The sequence below is a fragment of the Equus przewalskii genome, chromosome X (assembly GCF_037783145.1).
Source record: "Equus przewalskii isolate Varuska chromosome X, EquPr2, whole genome shotgun sequence".
Taxonomy (NCBI): Eukaryota; Metazoa; Chordata; class Mammalia; order Perissodactyla; family Equidae; genus Equus; species Equus przewalskii.
In genome coordinates this window covers 42746468-42757706 of record NC_091863.1, presented here as the reverse complement: position 1 = coordinate 42757706, position 11239 = coordinate 42746468, and positions in this window count along the sequence as shown.

The window sequence follows — 11239 nt, the reverse complement described above, 5'->3', positions numbered from 1 at the left end:
CATGCAACAGACCATCAAAATCTTCAAGGAAAGACTCTTTCATAAATTGTGATATTTAAAAATAACCAAGTATATGGGGAAATTGAAAAAGCCACACACAGGCCCAGGCAAGGAACATGATCAAAAAAAGCCTGAGAAGACATTAAGCTTTCTCCTCATGCTGATCCCAAGGCTCAGAACTGAAGCCCAGCTAAATAGTGAAGGACTTACCCAGCAGAGCCAGTCTGCAAAGACTCAGAGAGTTGGCAGTCTTTTCAAATGCCCAATTTTCAAGAAGAAAATTACAAGATGTACAAAAAACCTCAGGAAAACGTGACTGATTCTAAGGGAGGAAATAAAGTGATAGGAACCATCCTTGAAGATACATAGGTATCAGACTTACTGGACAAAGACTTTAAAACAACTGACTTAAGTATGCTCATAAAGCTAAGAAAACAAAAATAGATGAAAAACTAAAGGAAATCAGGACAATGATATATGATCAAAATAAGAATATCAACAAAGAGATAGAAATTATAAAAAGGAAGCAAACAAAATTCTGGAGCTGAAAAATACAATAACTAAACAAAAAATTCACTAGAGAAGCTCAACAACAGACGTGAGAAGGCAAAAGAAAGAATCAACAAACTTGAAGATAGGACATTTAAATTAGTGAGTCTGAAGAACAGAAATAAAAAAGAATGAAAACAGTGAGAAAAGCCTAAGGGACTTATGGGACACGATAAAGCAGGCCAATATAAGAATTATGGGAGTCACAGAAGGAGAAGAGAGAGGAGAAAAGGACAAAAAGATTATTAGAAGAAATTATGGCTAAAAATTTGCCAAATTTGAGGAAAGACATGACTGTATAAAATCCAAGAAGCTCAACAAACTTCAAATTAGATAAACATAAGATCTATAGTGCAAGATATTATTGAATTGTTGAAAGTTAAAGACAAAGAGAGAATTTTGAAAGTAGCAATATAAAAGCAACTCATCATATACAAGGAATCCTCAACAAAATCATCAATTTCTCAGCTGAATCCTTGGAGACCAGAAGACAGTGGAATGACATATTTAAAGAGCTGAAAGAAAAACAACGGTCAACCTAGAATCCTTTCTTTTTCATGTTAAAAGGGGTTTTATTTCCTCCCCAGCTTTATTGAGGTATAATTGACAAATGAAACTGTATCTAAAGTGTACAGTGTGACAATCTGATACAAATATACATTGTGAAATGATTAACACAATCAACGTTAGTTAACACATCCACCACCTCACATACTTACCTTTTTGTAGTGAGAATACTTAAGATCTGTCTTCACAAATTTCAAGTACACAATACAGTATTATTAACTATAGTCGCCATGCTGTACATTAAATTCCCAGAGCTTATTAATCTTATAACTGAAAGCTTGTATCCATTGACCAGCATATCCCCATTTCCCCAACTTCTGGTAATCATAATTCTACTCTGTTTCTGTGTTTGACTTTTTAAAAAATTCCACCTATGAGTGAGGTCATAGAGTACTTGTTCTTCTCTGTCTGGCTTATTTCACTTAGCATGATGTGTTCCAGGTTCATCCATGTTGTCACAAATGGCAGGATGTCCTTCTTTCTCATGGCTGAATAATATTCATATATATTATATGAATATTATTATATATGTATTATGTATGTATGTATATATGCATATATGTATATATGTGAATATTATTATATATGTGTGTGTGTATATATATACACACACACACACACACACACATATTTTTTATCCATTCATCCATCAATGGACACTTTGGTTGTTTCCATATCTTAGCTATCATGAATAATGCGGCAATGATCATGAGAGTGCAGACGTCTCTTCAAGATAGTGACTTTGTTTCCTTTGAATATATACTTAGAAGTGGAGTTGCTGGGTTATATGGTAGTTCTATTCTTAATTTTTTGAGGAACTTTCATACTGTTTTCCATAATGGCTCTACCAACTTACTTTCTCACCAACAGTGCACAAGGATTCTCTTTTCTCCATGTCTTTGCCAACACTTGTTATCTTTTGTCTTTTTGATAATATCCATCCTAACAGGTGTGAGGTGATATCTCATTGTGTTTTGTTGTTTTTTTTTAAGATTTTATTTTTCCTTTTTCTCCCCAAAGCCCCCCGGTAGATAGTCGTATATTTTTAGTTGTGGGTCCTTCTAGTTGTGGCATGTGGGATGCTGCCTCAGCATGGCCTGACAATCGGTGCCATGTTCACACCCAGGATCTGAACTGGTGAAACCCTGGGCCACCGAAGCAGAGTGCGTGAACTTTACCACTCAGCCACGGGGCTGGCCCCTCATTGTGGTTTTGATTTGCATTTCCCTTATGGTGTTGAACACCTTTTAAAGTATCTATTGGCCACCTGTATGTATTCTTTGGAAAAATGTCTATTCAGCTCCTTTTCCCATTTTTATAATTTGGGTTTGTTTGTTTTTTTTTTGCTATTGAGTTGTATGAGTTCCTTGTATATTTTAGATATTAGCCCCTTATAAGATACATGATTTGCAAATATTTTCTCCCATACCATACATTGTCTTTTTATTTTGTTGATTGTTTCCTTTGCTATACAGAAACTTTTAAGTTTGACATTGTCCCACTTGTTTATTTTTACTTTTGTTGCTTGTGCTTTTAGCGTCATATCTAAAAAATCATTGCCAAGATCAATGTCAAGGAGTTTTCCCCTAGGTTTTCTTCTAGGAATTTTATGGTTTCAGGTCTTACGTTTAAGTATTTAATCCAGTTTGAGTTACTTTTTGCGAGTGATGTTAAACAAGGGTCCAGTTTCATTCTTTTGCATGTGGATATCCAGTTTTCCTAACACCATTTATTGAAGAGACTATCCTTTCCACATTGTGTGTTCTTGGTGTCATTGTCAAAGAATAGTTGGCTGTAGATGCTTAGGTTTATTTCTAGGCTCTTTATTCTGTTCCGTTGGTCTATGTGTCTGTTTTTAAGCCAGTAACGTATTGTTTTGATTACGATGCGTTATAGCTTTGTAATGTAGTTTGAAATCAGAGAGCATGATGCCTCCAGCTTTGTTCTTCTTTCTCAAGATTGCTTTGGCTATTCAGGGTCTTTTGCGGTTCCATACAAATTTTAGAATTTTTGTTCTATTTCCTTGAAAAATGCCATTGGGATTTTGATAGGAATTGCATTGAATCTGTAGATTGTTTGGGGTAGTGTGGCTATTTTAACATTATTAATTCTTCCAATCCATGAGCATGAATACTTTCCCATTTATTTGTATCTTCTTCAATTTCTTTCATCAATGTCTTCTAGTTTTCAGTGTACAGGTCTTTCATCTCCTTGGTTAAATTTATTCTAGATATTTTGTTCGTTTTTGGTGCAGTCGTAAATGGGATTTTCTCAATTTTTCTTCCTTATAATTCATTATTAGTGTATAGAAATGCAACAGATTTCTGTATGTTGATTTTGTATCCTGCAACTTTACTGAATCTGTTTATTAATTCTAACAGTTTTTTGGTGGAGTCTTTAGGGTTTTCTATATATAATATGTTATTGACAAACGGAGACTATTTCATGTCCTTCTTTTCAATTGGATGCTTTTTGTTTATGTTTCTTGCCTAATTGCTCTGGCTAGAACTTCAAATACTATATTTAATAAAAATGCTGAGAGTGGGCATCTTGTTCCTAATCTTAGAGGAAAAGCTTTCAGTTTTTCACCATTGTGTACGATGTTAGCTGTGAGTTTGCCATTTATGACCTTTTTTATGCTGAGGTACATTCCCTCTATACCCATTTTGTTGAGAGTTTTTATGGTGAATAAGGTTGAATTTTGTCAAATGCTTTTTCTGCATTAATTGAAATGATCATGCGATTTTTACCTTCCATTTTGTTAATGTGATGTATCACATTGCTTTGTGGACATTGAACTATTCTTGCATCTCTGGAATAAATTCCACTTGATCATGGTGTATTATCCTTCCAATATATTGTTGAATTTGGTTTTCTAATATTTTGTAGAAGATTTTTGCATTTATATCATTAGAGGTATTGGGCTATATTTTCTTCTCTTGTAGTGTCTGTGTCTGGTTTTGGTATCAGGGTAATGCTGACATTGTAAAATGAGGTCGTAGTGTTCCCTCCTCGTGTACTTTTTGGGAGAGTTTGAGAAGGACTGGTATTAGTTCTTCTTTAAATGTTTGATAGAATTCACCCATGAAGCCATCTGATACTAGAATTCTTTCTTGGGAGATTTTTGGTTACAGATACAATCTCCTTTCTGGTAATTGGTCTTTTCAGATTTGCTATTTCTTCATGATTTAGTCTTGATAGGTTGTATGTTTCTAGGAATTTATCCATTTCTTCTAGGTAGTCCGTATTGTTGGCTTATAATTGTTTTTAGTTCTTACGATCCTTTGTATTTCTGTGGTATCAGTTGTAAACGTCTCTCTTGGAACTGCTATTGCTGCATCTAATAAACTTTTGTATATTGTATTTCCGTTTTCATTGTCTCAAGGTGTCTTTAGATTTCTTCTTTGACCTATTGATTGTTCAGTAGCATGTTGTTTAATCTCCACATATTTGTAAATCTTCCAATTTTCTTCTTGGAATTGGTTTCTAGTTTTATACAACTGTGGTTGGAAAAGATGCTTGATATAATTTCAATCTTCTTAAATTTATTAAGACTCATTTTGTGGCCTAACATATGACATATCCTGGAGAATGTTGCATGTGCCTTTGAGAAGAATGTGTATTCTGCTGATGTTGGATGGAATGTTCTGTAAATGTCAGTTAAGGCCATCCGATATAACGTATAATTTAAGTCTAATGTTTCCTTATTCATTTTCTGTCTTGGTAATCTATCCACTGTTGAAAGTGTGGTATTGGAATCTCCTACTATTATAGCATCGCTGTCTATTTCTACCTGCAGATCTGTTAATATTTGCTTTATATATTTAGGTACTCCTATATCCTCTTGTTGGATTGACCTCTTTATGATTATATAATGACTTTTTTGTTTCTTATTACAGTTTCTGGCTTAACATCTATTTTATCTGATGTAAGCATAGCTACCTTTGCTTTCTTTTGGTTTCCATTTGCATGGAATATCTTTTCCGTCCCTTTACTTTCAGTGTGTGTGTATGGGGTCCTTTAAACTGAAGTGGGTCCCTTGTAGTCAGCATATAGTTGGGTTTTGTTTTTTATCCATTCAGCCACTCTATGTCTTTTGATTACTGAATTTAGTCTATTTACATTTAAAGTAGTTATTGATAGGTATGGACTTACTATTGCCATTGTATTAATCGTTTTCTGGCTGTTTTGTAATTCATTTGCTCCTTTCTTCTCTTTGTCTCTTCCTTTGTGATTTGATGATTTTCTGTAGTGGTATGCTTAGTTTCCTTTCTCTTTATCTTTTGTGTATCTATTATAAGTTTTTGCTTTGTGATTACCATGAAGCTTATGTAAAACATCTTATATTTATATGTCTATTTTAAGCTGATAACAACTTAATTTTGAATACATATTAAAGATGTATATTTTTACTCCCCCTTCCATGTTTTATATTTTAGATGTCAAAATTTACACCTTTGCCTTGTGTATTCAATAACAAATTATTGTAGCTATAGTTATTTTTACTACTTTTAACCTTCATACTAGATTTATAAGTAATTTACCCACCACCATTACAACATTAGAGTATTCTGAATTTAACTATATATTTACCTTTACCAATGAGAGTTATACTTTCATATGTTCACTGTTATTAATTAGCATCGTTTCATTTCTGCTTGAGGAAGTTCCTTTAACATTTCTTGTAAGACCAGTTTAGTGGTGATGAACTCCCTTAGCTTTTGCCTTTCTGGAAAGCTCTTAATCTCCCCTTCAATTCTGCAGGACAACTTTGCCCAGTAGAGTATTCTGGTTGTGAGTTTTCTTCTTCTTTCAGCACTTTGAATATATCAAGCTCCCTTCTGGCCTGCAAAGTTTCTGCTGAAAAATCAACTGATTGTCTTATAGGGGTTCCCTAGTATATAACAATTTTTTTCTCTTAATGCTTTTAAGATTCTCTTCTTGTCTTTAACTTTTGACAATTTAATTATAACGTATCTTGATGTGAATCTCTCATGATTCTTCTTTGGAAGTCTCTGGGCTTCCTGGAACTGGATGTCTGCTTCTTTCCCCATGTTAGGAAAGATTTAGCCATTATTCCTTTGAATATGCTTTCTGCCCCTTTCTCTCTCTTCCCCTTCCAGACTTCTATAATGCTAATATTGATGTGCTTGATGGTGTCCCATAGGTATGACAAATAAAAATGGCAAGCCATAGGATATATTGGAGAATATGAGGAAGCCATTTGGTATAAACCTAATTCGGCCTAACCTTGTCTTTCCAAAAGGGCCTGACCGTGGCTGTTGAGCATGCATTGTATATCTGCTTTAGATATTCCCATGGCAAGAACAAAGGCCCTTGAGATAAAGGTGCAACTTCCCGCCCCTTCCCCCTCCCAACACCTCCTTGGCGTCTCCTTAAGGATTAAGCATCTTTCCTTAGGCTAGAAACTGATTGCTGTGCTCACCTGTGACCACCCAGCTCGAGACAATAGACTTGCCTCCTGCTACGCCCACCAAAATAGCAGACCCACTACCTGCTGTGTCCATCAAGTGCTGTGCTGACAGGGCAACCCCGTGACTATTGTGGGAGGGACATTTCAATCATATGTGAAACACCCTGTTTGGGGGTATATAACCACTCTGTGCACCCCACTTCATTGGTGCCCTTTCTTCCTTTGGGAAGAAAGGCCCTGGGCCATGGTCCTCAGATTTCAGCTCAGAATAAACTCACCCAAATTTTCATTTATAGATTGGTTATGATTATTTTCGTTGACAAGTACCTTAAGCTGCCTTCACTCTTTTTCATTCTTTTATCTTTTTGTTCCTGTGATTGGATGAATTCAATTGCCCTTTCTTTAAGTTTGCTGATCCTTTCTTTTGCTTGATATGGTCTGCTGTTGAACCCCTCTACTGAATTTTTCAATTCAGTTATTGTATTCTTCAGCTCTGTGATATCTGTTTGAGACTTTCTTAGATTTTCTCTTTGTTGAAATTCTCACTTTGTTCATGCATTGTTCTCCTGACCTCTGTGAGCATCTTTATCTCCATTGTTTTGTACTCTTCATCAGGTAAATCCCTTTCATTAGGTTTATTTCTGGAGTTTTATTTTGTTGGAACATATTCTTTTGTTTCTTCATTTTCCTTGGCTCTCTGTGTTGGTTTCTATACCTTAGATAGAACAGCCACCTCTCCCAGTCTTTATGAAGTGATCTTGTGTAGGGGATGAAACTTATTTTTCAGCCTGGCCCAAGTTCTTGGCTGTCTCTCAAACCTTTGTGATGATCCAAACTACTTCTTTGTTCTTAGTGGCTTCCAGTAGTTGAGGGTGTGCCATGACCTGTCAGTGTCCCACAGGGGAGGACCTCAGTGAGCACTTAGATTTAGGCTGATCGGAAGTCAGCTCCTTAGGCAGCAACTTTTAAAGTATGCAAATAGGCATCTTTCAGGAAAAAAGGTGGGTGATGGGCATTTCTGTCTGCTCCCTCTCAGCTGAGTCTTGGGGTGATAGCTGATAAGAACTGTCTATTTGTTTTATTTAGTCCTGTGGGACCTGAAAATGCAAGCTCTACTGATCATGAGAGCTAGGTGATCAAGGGCTGCATCCTCTGGGTCGCAGCCACAAAACCTAGGGCACCAGACACGTATACAAGCTCCTCCCAGGGAGATATTGGTGATTTGGACTGGTATATGGGGAGAATGTGGAGATGGTGCTTGCTGGCTTCCTTGGTCTTTGGAAAATCACAGTCTGTCCCTAGATGTGTGCTTAACTAGAAGCTGGATCCTTGGGGCCGGTCGGGTGGTGCAGCAGTTAAGTTCGCACATTATGCTTCGGCAGCCCAGGGTTTGCTAGTTCAGATCCCAGGTGCAGACATGGCACCGCGTGGCAAGCCATGCTGTGGTAGGCATCCCACATATAAAGTAGAGGAAGATGGGCACGGTTGTTAGCTCAGGGCCAGCCTTCCTCAGAAAAAAAGAGGAGGATTGGCAGTAGTTAGCTCAGGGCTAATCTTCCTCAAAAAAAAAAAAAAAAAGAAGAAGAAGCTGGATCCTCAGGCAACAGCTTTTAAAGTATGCAAATAGGCTTCTTTCAGGGAAAGACTGGGAGACAGGTGTTGTGCTGATCCCTGGGAGGATAGCTGGTGAACTGCTTGTTTGCTACAGTCCCATGGCACCCACAAATGAATGTAAGCCCCACTGGTCACTAAAGCCAGGCAATCAAGGAGTGTGTCTTCTGGGTGACAGCTGCATAAGCCAAGGTGCCAGATGTGTGCACAAGTTCCTTTCAGGGAGATACCAGCAACCTGGCATGGGGCAGAGAGAGATTACAAAGATGGTTCCCACCAGCCTCCCCGGTCTCCAAGGAGGATGCAGTTAGCCTCTAGATATGTGGTAAATTAGGAGCCTTATCCTCACTCTGCAGCCTTTAAGATATGCAAATAGACATCTTTCAGGGAAAGACTGGGAGATGGGCATTTCTGTCTGTTGCCTCTATCCTGAGCCCTGAGGGCATAGCCACAGGGAATCCTCACGAGTGAGTCCATTAAGGACTGTTTCTTTGTTTTCTATAGACTTGTAGATCTCATGGACACAAGTCTTGTTGGCTTTCAGAACTAGGTATTTTGGGGGCCCAATTCTATGGAGGAAGTCTGAGAATTTGAGGTGCTGTATATTGTGCCCAAACTTTTCGCTCCTCGGGGAGAATCTGGGAGTTGTGAGTTCTCTCCTGACTGTATGTCACTGTGCTGAAGGTGCGGTTTGTGGTAAGAGTGTGTCTCAGCCTTTCTTACCCATTTCAACATGGGTTTTTTCTTGTTTGCCTGATGTGTAGGAGTCACTTGGTTTCTGGATTTCTTTCAGAAGGATTTTTTTTTCTGTATGTAGCTGTAGATTTGGTGCATCTGTGGGAAGAGGAGAGTTCAGGAGCCTCCTACGTCACCATCTTGGACTGGAACCCTAGTTAAATTCCATTTGGTCTGAGAACTTTGTATGATTTCTATTCTTTTAAATTTTGACAAATAGAAATGGCAAGCAATAGGATATATTGGAGTATACGAGGAAGCCATTTGGTGTAAACCTAATTCAGCCTGACTTTGTTTTTTTCCAAAAGGGCCTGACATGGCCATCGAGCATGCATTGCCTATCTGCTTTAAAACATTTCCTATGGCAAGAAAAATGCCCTTGAGATAAAGGTGCAACTCCCCCCCACATTGGCATTTCCTTAAGGATAAGAATCTTTCCTTAGGCTAGGAACTGATTGCTGTGCTGCCTGTGACCACCCAGCTCGGGACAACAGACCTGCCACCTTGCTGTGTTCACCAAGACAGCAGACCTACCTGCTGTTTCCATCAATCGCTGTGACGACAGAGCAGTCTCGTGACTATTGTAAAAGGGAAATTTCAATCATATGTGAAACATCCTGTTTGGGGGTATATAACCACTCTGTGCACCCCACTTCTTCGGTGCCTTTTCTTCCTTTGGGAAGAAAGGCCCCGGGCCATGGTCCTCAGATTTTAGCTCAGAATAAACTCTCCCAAATTTTCATTTATAGATTGGTTATGGATTATTTTCATCGACAATTTGTTGAGATGTTTTATGGCCCACAATGTGGTCTATCTTCATGAATGTTCCATGTGAGCTTGAGAAGAATGTGTGTTTTGCTGTTGTTGAATGAAGCAGTCTAGAAATGTGATAAATCAATGAAAAGCAATACGATATATTGGAGCATATGAGGAAGCCATTTGGTGTAAAACTAATTCAGCCTGAACTTGTTTTTTCAAAAGGGCATGACATGGCCTGTTGAGCCTGCATTATACATCTGCTTTAAATACTTACTATGTCCCAAAGATAAGAATGATGCCCTTAATGATAAGGATGTAGCTTCCCCCATATCAGCATTTCTTTAAGGATAAGCATCTCTTCCTGAAACCTAAGGATTACTTACCAACCTGCTATGCTCACCTTGTGACCACTGACCTACTGTGCCAGCTAAGCATCTTGTGACAATTGTAAAAGGGACATTCCTGTCATATGTGGTGTATACTCTTTGTTCCAAGATGGTATATTACCATTCTATACACCCCACTTTGGGGAAGGAAGGTCCCAGGCAGTCCTCAGATCTGATTCATAATAAATTCACTCCAATTTTGTTTTATAGATTGACAATGGATTATTTGTGTTGACAAATGTGAATGAGATCCAGTTGATTGATGGTGATGTTCAGTTCAACTACTGATTTTCTGCCTGCTGGATCTGTCAATTCCTAATAGAGGTGTGTTGGAATCTCATTATAATAGTGGATCCATCTACTTCTCCTTGCAGTTCTATCATTTTTTGTGTCATATATTTTAATGTTCTGTTAGCATATGCACATTAAGTTTTGCTATGTATTCTTGGAGAATTAATCTTTTTATCATTCTGTAATGCCCCTCTTTATCTCTGATAATTTTCTTTGCTCTGAAGTCTTCTTTGTCTGAAGCTAAATAGCAACTCCAGCTCTCCTTTGATTAGTGTTAGCAGGATATATATTTTTCCATCCATTACTTTGAATCTATCTGTGTCTTTACATTTAAAGTTCATTTCTTGTAGACAACATACAGTTGGGTTTTACTTTTTCATCCACTCTGAAAATCTCTGCATTTTAATTGACATACTTAAGACATTGATATTTAAGGTGATTATTGACATAGATTAACATCCATCATATTTGTACCTCTTTTCTTTCTGTAGCCCTTGTTATTTGTTTCTTTTTTGCTTTCCCCTTTTTTCTGTCTTCTCTGGTTTAATTGAGAATTTTATATGATTCCATCTTCTCTTCTCTATTGGCATATCAATTATATTTCTTTAAATTTAAAAAAAATATAATTGATATGCCAATATCTATGAGACCAACATCATGCTGATACCAAAACCTGACAAGGACACCACGAAAAAAGAGAACTACAGGGGCTGGCTCCGTGGCCGAGTGGTTAAGTTCACGCACTCCGCTGCAGGCGGCCCAGTGTTTCGTCAGTTCGAATCCTGGGTGCGGACATGGCACTGCTCATCAGACCACGCTGAGGCAGCGTCCCACATGCCACAACTAGAAGAACCCACAACGAAGAATACACAACTATGTACTGGGGGGCTTTGGGGAGAAAAAGGAA